The sequence below is a fragment of the Hippocampus bargibanti genome, linkage group LG12 (assembly GCF_051943395.1).
Source record: "Hippocampus bargibanti isolate YZ-2025 linkage group LG12, ASM5194339v1, whole genome shotgun sequence".
NCBI classification, from domain to species: Eukaryota; Metazoa; Chordata; class Actinopteri; order Syngnathiformes; family Syngnathidae; genus Hippocampus; species Hippocampus bargibanti.
The window spans coordinates 6,486,161-6,500,567 of NC_142745.1; the positions used below are offsets into that span (position 1 = coordinate 6,486,161).

The 14,407-nt window shown below is 40.7% G+C and overlaps 1 protein-coding gene across 2 annotated transcripts in view; it reads left to right on the forward strand.

Moving 5' to 3' along the window:
* Window positions 1-5,222: 5,222 nt before the first annotated feature.
* Window positions 5,223-14,407, forward strand: part of LOC148890197 (G protein-coupled receptor 22) — a 37,959-nt gene continuing 28,774 nt past the window's right edge. The window contains exons 1-3 of one of the 2 annotated variants that reach the window (XM_089009256.1): window positions 5,223-5,756; window positions 6,548-6,637; window positions 13,136-13,524. The gene's annotated coding sequence lies outside the window, so the exon portion shown is untranslated. Of the gene's footprint in view, window positions 5,757-6,547; window positions 6,638-11,957; window positions 13,525-14,407 lie in introns of those variants that run through there. The other variant, XM_089009255.1, reaches the window with a different exon arrangement.

A 14,407-nucleotide genomic window follows, 5' to 3' on the forward strand; every position in this document is an offset into this window, starting at 1 on the left:
CTTTAAAACGCAAGGCTTCAAACCGTTTCATGTGTCTCCCAGTTCCAGTTTATTATCAGTGAATAAAACAAAAACAATTACACATTGTGTATTTAAAACAACCGCATAGCTTTACTCTTGATGAAACCAAGTAGCCTTATGCTAACAAACAATATTAAAAAAAAAACAAATACAGTAAAGTGTCGTTATATCGATATTCTCGGGAGTCGGAAAAAATATCGATATAACCGGACTATCGATATATCCGATCCTGCGGCATGTAAATTTTCTCCTTGCGTTCATAGAAATAGTATTGTAATAAGCAGTACTATCGATATAACCGATATCGATATAACGAGACTTTATTGTACAAGCTAATAGCATTTGTGTTGGGATGTTGTTACCTTTCAAGCAAATATTTCAACACAGAGGGGCATTTAGGCAGACTAAAAACAACACTGGCATATATTCTTTATCCTCCTGTGAAATCCAATCCAAAAACTCGGGAGAAGTTGTGGCCATAATTTGTAAAACCACTTCAAATGACTTCTATTGAGCGTATTTTAGAAAGATTCCACCGCATATAGCTATATTTTACGTTTTAAGACACGCGCTGAATATTCAGGAAGTCTTGTTTTTGAGTTGGTGTCGATTCCTGGCGTGACGTCACTAAAGGAACGCCCTTGACCGAGAAAGCGACACACAATGCATTTTTGGGTACTTTGTTTGGTCTGAAAACTTTGTGTTTATCCGTGTTGATGGTGAAGTTAGAAGGAAAACGCATAAATAACGCGATGGTGAATCGTTGTGTGTTGTATTTGATATTCGCTGACACAAATTCCCAGCAGACAAATCAGCCCATTTAAGACGGAGCTTGGGCGCCATCTTGTGCATTTTCTGGGACGCTACATCTCAGTCCAGATGCCTCAAAATGACATGGAATAACTTCTTTAGTCGATTGCAAACATTTATGCTTTCCTCTTCAGAAATATTTGAATCATATTCATAACTGGATGAGTAACAAGAAAGCATCTTCTCCGAATGTGAAATCTTTGTTTCGATTCTACAGCAAGGCAAGACGTCTTGGCGTGACGTCACAAACAAGGGACGGGACCTTCTGAAACTGGCCATTTCCGGTTTCATTTTGAAGTAGTTTTTGGACACTTTAAGTCATTTTTATTGCTGTTTTTCATTGGACTAAAAATATCAGCCTGTGTGTTTTGGCTATTTTAGATGCTATAAAACATTTTTCTGATGACAGTTAGCAAAGAAAAAAAATGGTGTCGGTTGTCCTTTAAATTATTTCCTTTCAACTGTGATTTAAAAAAAACAACTCGTGCTCCAAAATAAACATTGAAACTACCATTCAAGAATTTATTCAGGAATTGAAAATATGACATAGAGTGCCATTCCTGAATTAGTTTCTATTTTGTATTTTTCTTGCTATGGTGCCGATAAAGCACTGGCCAGACTTCTGGCAATGTTTTTTCCCTTCCACAAGGGTGCAGCATTTCCCTTTTTTTCCATGTTAGCGCTTTGTTACAGCTTCAGCTACTGTTAAAGCTCTATATAAACCGATATGTATGTATTGCATTATATTTTAGACAGCTGCCCTTATTTCAAGCTTATAAAACCACAGACCCATGTAATTTATGTTAAAATACGAAAGCAATGTAAGTCATTTTAAGTGATGAGTGCTTAATATTTAAATAAGATGGGCAGGTGTGCTACATCACCAAAAACCACATCGAGCAAGTCAATTTGTCAGATGGAGGAGTGGAAAGAAAAAAAAAATAACTTACTAAATATTCATGCATATTCTCCGGTGATTTCCCCTTTTGTGTTCGGCAGGATACGGGATTTAAATACTGCACGTGTGCAAGTGAAATGAAAGGCCCCATGACATTTTTTATGCCAAATCATATTGCATGCTTTGAGGTAAAAATATGTACCTGCTACTTAAACCGCATACAGGTTGGCAGCTCTATTTTAACATCTAGCCAGCAATCAGTGTCAATTTGTATCCTTCATGTAATGTTAACCAAATCTAGCTGTGTTATCACTTAATTCTACATGACCGATGGATGGAATGCTGACCATGACCATGATCTAAAGGTTTTCCAAATATAAGGCACAACACATTATAAGGTGCTACAGGAGAGGTTATTTCTTCTACACTGGGGGTTTGGAGGCTGCTTCCAGTGCGACCTGTTATTATTTCACATAAAAGTCAATCAGCTTGATTGTCAAATATGCTAATATGCATGACATACAGCACAGATGAAATTACTGTCCTCTCGGACCCAGCGTGCGAGACACTTATAATGACTGTAACAAACATAATAAACACGAAAATGCCAAAGGCGTACAAGGCGCAGGGTCTTTTTTTTTTTTTTTGGAAGAAAATCAAGGCTTTTGGGTGCCCCTTATAAACTGGAAAATGCGGTACTGTTGCACAATTGTGATTGCTCTGCCAATCCCAGTTTTTAACATGAATATTTCTCCAAATGTAAACACTGTCTTCCTTCATATTCTTATGACTTATTTTCTTATTTTTGCTCATCCAGAATGTCATTGAGTGGATCATTTAATTTCTATTTTTATCAGCGTTTTTTTTTTCCACTGCAAGTCAGTAATTGCCTCCCAAGGACTCCAATGCATTGAGCGGAAAAAGTTTGCATTTGTTTAGTTCTGCGTTGAAAAGAAATCTTTATTTGTACGTGGATGGCGCGTTGCCTCCACTCCTACATCCCCGCCATCTCCTTCCCGGCCCACTTGCGCATCCGTGTTCTCATTCAACCTCATCTGTTGTCCATCTCGCCTTCAGGATAAGCAAGTAGCGGTTGTGTATCCCCCCCCCCCCCCTCCGGAATGAGTCAGGTATTAGCATATTATCTTCATTATGGCAGTGATGAGATGGCTGTCACGATGCTTCACTTTTATTAAAAAGCTCTCATGGGATATTTTAAGTGCGTCAAGCAAAATTAGCATATGTCATTTCTCATCTGCCCTCTTAAACTGTATTTCCATTCTGATATGTTTTTCTTATTTTGGCCCAACGCATTCCTCCCCTGTCAGCACTCCTTACTCGACCCCCCCCCACCGCCTCCCAGCCCTCAATCCCCACCCCCTTGCCGCCCATCAGAAAATCTGTAATTTAGCAGATGGCTAAGAAAGCAGAGATTGCTGGAAATAAATCGTTATTGGAAGGAACGGAAGCTGGAATGCCACGCTTGACGGGAAGAAATGCAAGACCTTGATGCCGGTTCCAGTTTGACCCTTCTGATAACGTTTCATATCACAACCACTTGACGCATCAAATGGCAACGGAATGGCCATTCGCACACGTATAACTCAATAATAATTGTCATTTGGGAATGAAACAAACCTGGAAATTAAAAAGCGCAAATCAATTGTTATCTTTAGAACAGCTATTTTAACTGATTCCTGCAACCACCATGCACTGTAAATTCACAATAACTGATCGACGAATCAAATTGAAGTGCCTCAGTGCTCCCCAGACGGAAACATATCACAACACATAGTCCAAAAGCTTTTAGTTCAGGAAATGAGGCAGAGGCTTATTTAAGTAGCACATATCACACCCAGAGGCAACCTCAAGTGTTGAGCAGAACCCTGAAGAACATAAAAGCCAAGCGAGTGCAATAAGAGTGCAACAAATCTCTCAAAAGCATACATTTTCTAGAGAATGCAAAAAATAATAATAAATCTTCATTCAGTCCAGTGCCACAGTGTGATTACACTCGGGCAAAAGTACGAGAGCACCTGGTCAGCACAACCAGAGTATGTGCAGATGAATGGAAATAAGCGGCTTCTTTCCACAAGAGGTTGGTGTGCCACTATTGGGAAATCATTGTTCATTCATCCGCAATATTTGTATGGAGTCACACATTGCTGCTGTGGTCCTTCCCGAAGGGATTTTGTGTCAACTCCCATACATCTGTCTCAAGTTCTTCCACTTGAAACTTGCCACGCTTGCCCTTCTGAAAAAAAAAGGGCTTTTCCCTAAACGCTCTGGACAGAATTGTTCAAATAGTGCATTCATTCTAATGGTGTCATTCTCATACGCTGCTAGATTAGTAGAAAACAAGATTTAAATGTTTTAAACTGTGACAAATAACATTGTAAAATTGTTTAAAAAAGGGGGGATGCTTTCAATACTTTAAGGGTACAACAATTCTTGTAACTACAATTGCGGTGGTCAATAAGTAAATTATTAAAAAAGCAATTGGAATAACAAAACAAAAAGAGAATGTTTTTCGGTGATTAAAATGTAGCAAACCTTCAGTTGTGTTACATCAATTATTGTTGGAGTTTTATAACAGCTGAGTGTATTTGAGACGCTGCTAACATGTGAGTGATCAGTTCGTATCTTAGTGCTATCGCTAGTTAGCAACTAGCTAGCGAAACGCTAGTTGACTGGTTCTTTTACATTTTACTATTTATTTTTAAAATAAAAACATTCATCATCCACCTTGGCATGTCTGTGTTTCACTGTGTAAGCAAACGTTTGAAAAGTACACATTCTGGTTTGTAGACTTTTACAGAATTTGCTGATGAAGCTGCTAGTCACGTAGCATTAGCATTCGCCATTTCTGGTGGATGTGGAGAGACAGCATTTGTGCTTTTTTTTCTATTTCAGGACAGATGAGGATAATTTGAGAGTGACTATGCTACCAATCTCACTTTTTTCTTTTCTCTGTGTTTTTTTGTTTTTTTTTGTTTCACATTACAATTACACGGGACATAGATTGGATAAACTCAGTGTTTTTGAGGGCACCGACAGAATTGCAATTCTAAATCGAGATTGGATTTATCTTTTATGATTGTCACCGGAAAACAATAAACTGCTGGGTTAAATTTAGTTAATTCTAAACTCATTGTGTTCTTTATACCATTTTGTCATACAACAAAAAAGAGAAAATGCCAAAATTAGCCCCGTTGTGGGAAAGTGTCTAAGTCACATTTGTTTTCTTAATGAATCTCATTTGTTTGGTTGTCATTGCCGATGAAGCTTGTAATCATCAACACCGAATTTCCGTTAGTCTTTGTCTTTACACAGTTGTGTCGTGAATGTCTCTGAGAGGCAGGCTGTGACAGATGGAAACAACCTTCTCTTCTCACACTTGTTCCCTTCATCTCGCCTCTTCCTCACTCATGACCTTGACATGAACTCGTTGGAGGTCGGTCATCTCTTTTTCCTTTTTTCTCCTTCAAAAGCCTTCATTGCCGGTTTTTCTGCCGGTATTTCCATCGCTGGGGAGTGAAAATCTAACAGATATGCATATTATTCGGGAAAGAGCTTTGCCAAAAATAACATATTTTGAGGTAATGTGACATGAGAAGTGCTCTCGGAGTGACAGTTAATGAGTTGGGAGCAGGGTTATCTTTTTTTGGAGAGATCACTTGGCTTCACGCCACCTCGGGGCATCATCTCAATTATTCAGCATATCATCCCTAACAGGGTTCACCCAAACGTGTCAGCATCAAACGACACCCTCGCACTGGTTTTGTCTTTCTCGAGATATTTTGGGGCGATGATCACCACATGCCGTTGTGAAGCTCCCATGCATGGTGAAGAACAAGAAGGCAGCAGAAACTGCTGTGCCATTTGCGTATGGTTGAATGGGCAAGGCAAAGTGATGACAGGTTAGATGGTTGGAGGAGGGAGTGGACCCAGAGCGAAAGCGAAGAACCCAAGACAAGGGTCAGGAAGAAGAGACTGAGGATGGAAATGGGCAGCATTGAAGTTACAGGTCAGTGAACGTCTCATCTTTAATCAATCACACAGTTCTTATGAGTTTGGGGTAAATCTGAGGTAAACAGACACAGCCTGTTAAACTGTCATCTTTATGTAGGTGATCTGGCCTTGGACTAATTTATGACTTGGTAAACTCTTTCACAGGAAGAGGTCATTAGCCAGGTTACAAATCTATCAGTTCACGGAAAGGTCAACCAATTAAATTACAGTATCTACGTTCTGTTTGTTTTTTTTGTTTGTGTTTGGGACGTGTTAGAGATGTTTGATCGGACACTGTGGACAAAAGCTCGAAACCAGAAAGATTGTCTTTACTGCCGGCAGGAGACGCAGCCATTCATGACAGACGCCTGAATTCTGCAGCCCTCTGCCAAGCTATTCATTGAGAGTATCTGCAAATTAAAGTGGTGCATTAGTAAAACATTGTTTTCTTGATTAGAATACCACACCTCTTGAGTTCTAAGCATGAACAGCTGTAAGCCATAAAACATGGTCTTTTCCATGAATTGATGAATTTGTAACATGGCTAACGAGCTCTTCCTGTGAAGGAGTTTCAAGTCGTAAATTGCTTCGGTGATGAAGGAGTTTCCCATGTCCTAAATTCTATCCAAGGCCAGATCTCCTATATAGATGAAGATGACATTTTAACAAGCTGTGTCTGTTGACCTCAGATTGACCCCAGGTTGTCTGTGCTTCAATTGTGTATTCGAGTCACACATGTTGACTAAGCATATAACAGCATGAAACTTTTAAATATGATAACTTCTCATTCTGTCTAATCTCTATCAGGACGTCCAGGGATGTGGTCTTCAATAAATACCTTAGCAGATGGCTGCAGACGTTGGTTGTCGGTCATGAAGGCTGCATCACCTGTCGGCGGTAAAAGACAATCTTTATGTGTTCAAGCCTTTGTTCATAGTGTCCGACCGAACATCTCCGACAACATCCAAACGAGAAAAACATCATTTCTAACCTTTTTTTTAACCATTAATGTGACCTTAAATCTGTACAACTCAAAAATAACCGATTTAGATAACAAGCTCTAAGTAGATTAGATGTTCTAGTCGGCTTTTCCTGTTTTTTTTTCACACAGAGGTCTGAGGATTTTGTACCATCATTGACTGCTATTTGGAACTTTTCATCATTCCATAAATAAAACCTCTAATTCATTTTGTTTAAAAAGCACACACACACACACACACTAGTAATTTGCCTAATCCTGCAATACGGGGACACTACTTTCTCTTCAAATTTTACATGACATATATTTGTAAATCAGGAGCCAGTAATGTTGCAGATGTTACATGCACATCTGCAGGACAATTATGGCTTCCGATTGGACACTAATAGTGCATAGGTGGGCCACAGTGAGTCGTTCAATGATATGGATAAAGTCCATATTGAAGTGCCTGTAAGGGAGGAATGTTTCCCGGGTGCACTAACGAGAGGGTGAAGGCAGTTGGCAACCTTTTTAACATCCCTTTCAGAGAGCCGCTTTAGTCAAATGTCTCCCGATGCCCTTCATTGCCGTCTTGAGGCTGGCAAAAGGTAATTGTGAGCTCATTTATGTTGCAGCATTTTAATTGGCTCGGAAGCATTTTAATCATCCACTGCGGATCTTTTTGTCTTTTGTGTCTCTCGGTTATACCGGTACTATCTTAATCTATTTGGCGCTAGGTTGTGCTGGCTATCAAACTTAGCCGCAATGCTCTCCGCTTGGCACTCTGTCCTCGATTGGAGCCTCTTTCAAACATCTGCCCAAGGTCATTTTGTGAGGCCACAAATGGCCACCTTTCCCGCCGCCGTCACCTTAGTAAAACAATGTTCTGTGTGTACAGACACGACTCTGTATTATTTATCGGCGGTCTAAAACGCTCTTCTCATCGGACTTGCTCTCGGGTCTATGTGATCAATCTTTCCTCATACAGTCAAGTGCTTCCCAGTTGGAGCAGAGAGTGGCGCTGAGTCAGTGGCTGACACGGGTGGCATGGTGACATTTTCATTTGCGCCGTCTCTCTTTAATAGGATACTCCAGCCGGCGGTCTTTCGTTGCCGTGACTGTAATGAGGTCAGCTGTGAGGCTGCGTCTACAGGACGCTGCTTTCAAGGGCAGTCAGAAATGAGGCTGGCGAAACGTCAATCGCAAAACAGATCCCAAATACGGATGTGCCTTGAGATACGAGTTTTTCGAGACACGGGCAGGCGTTCAGCAAATTTTAGGGTTTGATACGACAATGGATACGACACGCTCTGTGCTGACAGTCACCTCGTGTGACTTCTTAGCATGAAACAATAAGATGTGTGGCTGCCGCTGCTCACCCAAGAAAAAAAAAACTTATTTTGTGACTGTAAAGTGACGTTGAAAGTTTTGAAAGGCGCTTATAAATGAAATTATTATTATTAACATCTGATTAGATGTTTCTGATACGTTGACATCATCTCATAGAATGGATAACTTCAAGCTGTTTAAATTAAAGTTTACCGTCAAACTAAACATCAAACAAAGGAGATTAGATCGTGCGCGTTTAAAACAATTACATAATGTGGGCCTAGATTGATACCAACAAAGAAGCATATTAACAGACATGAATATTATCAATCCTGATTGCACCCATAACCCTTTAATTGCAAACACATGTCGACAGACAGTTAGCATACATTCTTAATCCTCTTAAAATGGACTAATACTGCAAATGATTCAGTTTGGCCCATTTTGTTGCCCTCAGGTGAAATGGATTAATGGCATTTCTTCACAATTTAATGTGGAAAAAAAAATACATGTATTTAGATGCATTTATGATTCTTTCATATTTTATTTTTCCAACATCAAGAAACAACATGACACGACATTCACAAAGCTTGAGAGCAAGAGCAGACTCACATTTTGATATTATTATGTCGCTGTTGAATCCCCCCCCCCCCCCCCCCCCCAAAAAAAAACATCTTAATCGTTCTTAAAAGACGAGAAATATACATAAAAGATGTGCTCTTCAATACAAAAATACACAAAAGCAAAAGTGATTTTATTTTTATGTCAAGACTTACTGTATCAAGTGATCTACATTGTGCATTCATAAGAGTAAATAGCAAGCATCGAAGCATGATGACATTTTGCTCCCCGCGGGTTACGCAAGGGTGTCGGCGGTCACATTTTCAAATCAATGTCGAGATGAAGCATTCGCTGAAGTGATAATGCATGCGGGATTGCGGATTTATTCCCAGTACCGCTTTGCTATGGATCGTAACGTCCGTGTGTCTGCGGCAGCATCAGAGAACCCCACGGAGCCTCTGGTCAACCTGGACCGCAGTCAAGCCCTGCGGCTCAGCCTGCCTTCAACCTCGCCGCACGCCCAAAACTGAGATTAGATCACACCACACAGCATGCACACATTGCTCGATTGCATGCGGCACAGTACACAGCATGTCCAGTGGAAAATATCGCAGTAAAAAGTATCGCAGCAAATATTTCGGATTCTCCCAGAATCGCTGGAGCCAACAGGGCACAGTTGAAATATTCCTTTACAAAGACAGTCGTATAAAAATGTTTATTTTTAGTTAACTGGCATGTTAATACTCAGATTGCAGCCCTTGTAGCCTTCTCTCTCCCTTTTTTTTCTAATAGGCCAGATCGTTGTCATCCATTTTTTTAACCATTGTCCTTCAACTTTCCAAAATATTGGCAGTCAAATAAGTCTGAAAACCAATCATATGGCAACAAGACCCTGGTATTGCGCAAACTCACTAAGTGTGCAATTAGATTGCTGAGATGTCATCATGGTACTTTAAGGGGGCATACTTGCATGATAAAATACAACCTGCAAGGTCAAACACAATCGGATCCGGGATGCTGAGTGACCTCTATGTAGGAAAGTAGAAAAAATATATATATTTTCTAGCATTGAACTGCCACCGTCATAAAATCTTTTTTTTAACTAATTCATTGACATTCCAGAATTTATTTGGGAATTGAACAGCATGACATGGAGCGCCGTTCCTGAATTTGTTCGGGTTTTGGTTTTTCTTGTAGGAGCCGATAAAGCGCTGGTCAGACCTCTGGTGATGTTTTTTTTTCCCTCCATGAGGAGGCAGCATTTGCCTTTTGTACATCCGCCCCCATTTCAAGCGCAGATAACTCCAGACCCATATAACTTAGGAATTAGTATATATATATATATATATATATATATATATATATATATATATATACTCTTTTTCATCAGGTAAAAAGAGGTAATTCTAATTCCTTTTTTCCCCTCATGAAGGGAAAAAAAAACATCACCAGAGGTGTATATATATATATATATATATATATATATATATATATATATATATATATATATATATATATATATATATATATATATATATATATATATATATCTCGATATCGGATATATCGATAGTCCCGGTTATATCGATACTATTTCTATGCACGCACGGAGAAAATTACATGCAAACAGGGTCGGATATATCGATAGTCCCGGTTATATCGATATTTTTTCGGACTCCCTTGAATATCGATATAACGAGACTTTACTGTATATATATATATATATATATATATATATATATATATATATATATATATATATATATACAGTAAAGTCTCGTTATATCGATATTCATATATATATATATATATACAGTAAAGTCTCGTTATATCGATATTCAAGGGAGTCCGAAAAATATCGATATAAAAAATATCGATATAACCGGGACTATCGATATATCCGACCCTGTTTGCATGTAATTTTCTCCGTGCGTGCATAGAAATAGTATCGATATAACCGGGACTATCGATATATCCGATATCGATATAACGAGACTTTACTGTATATGTATATAAAATCTTGGCATACGAAAACTATTTCGTATGCGGGATCACTGTATCTGTGTGTGTGTCTGTATGTGTGTGTGGATATGCGTGTATGTGTGTTTGTGTATGTGTGCATGTGCATGTGCATCCGCATGTGACTGAGAGGCACAAGCATACGGCATGTGGGTGTTTGGCACATGGTCCTAATTGCTGGCCAGCTTTGTGACTGTTTTCACAAGCGGTTCCAAATGCTAGCAAGCGCACATCTGTTTCTGACCCCCTGCTCACCCCCCCCCCCCCCCAAAAAAAAAAAAAAAAAAAAAAGACAAATGAATAAATAACCTTGTCCTTGGAGGCTCGTGGGGGATTTCTTGTTTGGTAAATGTGGTGTGAAAGCGGAAAGGTGGTCTGCAGGGAAAACCTGGTGAGGTGCGACTGTATGGTCTTAACACCTTTTAGCTGAGAGCAAGAGAGATTTATGTCATACTCTGTAATCATACTTGGGCCAAACATGGAAATTAGAACAATAATTTGACCTGCTGAAACAGCATGGAACCATATTTAGACACATGAGCGATTAGGTCTTTGAATTCGACCCTGATTGTCTCCTTGCCCCAAAAAATTACCGTATTTTCCCGGTGTAGAAGGCGTACCCAAAAGCCTAGATTTTCTTCAAAAGATGACCCTGCGCCTTATATACAGGTAGGCCTCATATGTGACGTAATATTGAACCGAAACAAGTCTCGCAACTACTGTCAACAGCCATGACTCCATTCCCTCCTGTTGAAGAAGTCGTGCGTAAGCCCATCCTCTACCTATAGTGCCTTATATATATGTAGCCCTCTACTGGTGTGCCTTATATTTGGAAAACTTATATATATGACTTTTTTTCATTCATTGAAGGTACGCCTTATATTCTTGTGCGCCTTATACACTGGAAAATATGGTAAATATGATTGAACAGGGGGGCAATAAATGTGGAAAATTAACATAAAAACAACAAGCCTATAACTATAAGGCACCCCCAAAATTGTCCAATGAATCAGATTTTGTTTTACTTTAATGCCGATTGCAACATTACAAGCAACACGCTTGCTCGTGTTGCTATCTATTAGCTATCTACCTAGCTATCTGTTTCCTATCTAGCTGGCTAGCTATTAGTTATCAATTGGCTAGTGAGCTAGCTTTCTATCTATTTGAGTTACTTCCTGAGTGACCGCTGGCGCGTGTGGCTGCCGCTGCTGACCCGCAGAAAAACTGATCCTGTGACTGTAAAGTGACCTTGAGAGTGATGAAAGGCGCTTAGAAATCAAATGTAGTATTATTATTATTATTATTATTAAAAGAACAACAAAAAACTAAATAACAAATAAAATAACACAACACAAAAGACACAGACAGTCATTCAATTTTCAGCACTTTCTGCACCCTCTGTTGGATGAAGCAGTTCTCGATGAAAGAGGAGAGGATGAAAGTGTTCTTTTCCCCAGTGGATCAGGGACGTCATGGTGAAATACGCACATCTCTACAAGCTAAATGTTGAAAGCTAACACGAAGATGTAGCATCCATTGACAAAAAGAGATTGTCTCACATCTCACGTGAATCCGCTTCAATTCCAAGCCGCGACCAATTCTCTTTTAAATCGCAATTGAGGGAAAGAAAAGAATGCAATTCGATATTTTTCAAAATCCTTCTCTTCCCACTCGTTCTTATGATAATTTCCTTGTTTATTTTTCAAATTATAATTTTGCGCTCCCGAACTTCTTTTGTCGCTTGTGTGACAATTACAAATGTACTCCAAAATAGAACACGCGGGGTACATTTGCTGCATTAAGCCCTGCTATTTGTCATTGTTATTTGCAATTTTGCACACACGCATGCATATTTAATAACCGTAAAATCATCAAACTGGGTTTATTATTCCCCCTATAACAGAACTGATCAGTTCCAGCATGAGGCTTTCCTGACATTAGCTTTCCTGGTGCATCCCGCCCTATGCAGGTGTTCTCACCTTACGTTTAACCCCATCCCAGTCCTCATCCTTTTTTTTTTTTTATCCTCACACCGCTTCATGCTCGCTAACAAGCCTGTGCAGTAGGGGGGACGTGGACCTCGTATCTATGGCGTGACCAAGGTCATTGTTTAAACAGAGCGTGACCTTGCTCATCGCTCATTGTGACAAAGTGGCAGCTCACAGTTGAGGTGGTGCGGGGTAAGAAGGGGAATGCTGCCATCACTACAGCACAGCCCTCTTTAAAATATGGCTTCGTTGCACTTTGAGGTGTTCGGCATCCTCCTTCTGTCCGTCTACTTGTTTAGTGTGTGTGTGCGAAGGGGAATGCGGGGGTTGCACGCAATTGGGGAAATCTGCTTGAATCGAGAGCGTTCACCCTTGAGGAATCTCATGTCGTCCTTGTGAAAAGCATCTCTGCCTCTCTTGTGCGCACACTCCCGTTTCCCTGCGCTCCCCGCATCCCTGACTCCTCCCCCTTCCAACAAACATCCTCCATCCTGCCTTTTCTCCCTCCTTCCCCTCCCCTACCGTCCATCCTCCTTGCAGATCGACGTATCACAGGAGGCGACTCGGGAGCAGATGCGTTCGGCGGATCCGTGTGTGGGATGCTGTGAAAAGTGTGTTGCGGCGCAGTGAAGAAGTGGAGTACGGGAGCGTGGAAATTAAACGCGGAGACGGTGAGGTGATACCTGCGTGCTGCAGTGGTGGAAGTCCTCCCTCCCTCCACCTCCGCTTCCCGCACCATTAAAAAGCCTCCTCAGATGCGCACCTCCTGCCGATGTAATATTTATGACAAAAGAGAGAGCGAAATATTCCGGTCACGTTTTGGAGCTGTCGGACGGCTGTCCTGAAGAGCACCGGAGTGGAACCCGGTCCAGGATCGGAGACGGACGCCTGCAGTAGGATGTAAAACCGAGTTGGCGCTCTTCACTCGGGTGAGTTGACTTGTTTGTAGAAAAAAAATGATTCAAATAGAAAAAATAATATAGAAGGAAAGATGACATATGAAGGATTTTTTTTTCCTTCTTCTTCACAAACATGAAATGACACCATGGTGACATTTTTCCAATGGAGTGCATGTGTTCTATTTTGTGCTGAAAAAAATCGTCTTAAAAGCAAATGCACTTTGTAACCTCAAATGTGTAAGTGCAGTATTTTGCAAGGGAGGGCACACACAGTTGTTGTTGATGGGCTCCAGTCACATGGACGGGCCACGCTTAACGTGATACTCATTGTAAGGGCCACATGCTTCACTTCCCCAACCAACGTTTGCAACTGCGTTGTCTCAGACAAATTACCCTTAAATGCCGTCAACCCTCCCGGGACAATCAGGTGCCTTTGCGCATGACATCGGATTCCTAATTGGCATATTTGAATTTGAAATGTGATCTCGCGGTGACATGATTTCAAAAAGCATCCCACCAGCGTGTCACCTACGTGTTGATGAGATTGGTGAAATTGGCCCGTGTGTGCACGGCGACACCGGCGCGGTGGATTATTTTTATTTTTTTGCCTAACGGAAGCTGGTGCAAAGTAGCATCTCATCTCATTAGGATGACGCGTATGCTGGAGGTCCCAATTAGTCGCATACGTAGCGAGTGTCACGCAATGGCTGATCCGCAGACCGCCAGCCCGGTCGGGACGGCAGGTCTTGCTTTTATCAGTTGTCACCGCATAAACGTTGACCTCACAGAACCTCTGTTCAACTTTGCAGTCGTTTCTTATCAAGACTTTTTGCTTTTGTTATTTTCGCATGCACACAATTAACTCATTCACTGCCAGACGATGGGCAAAAATGTGTCCACTGCAGTGCCAGGG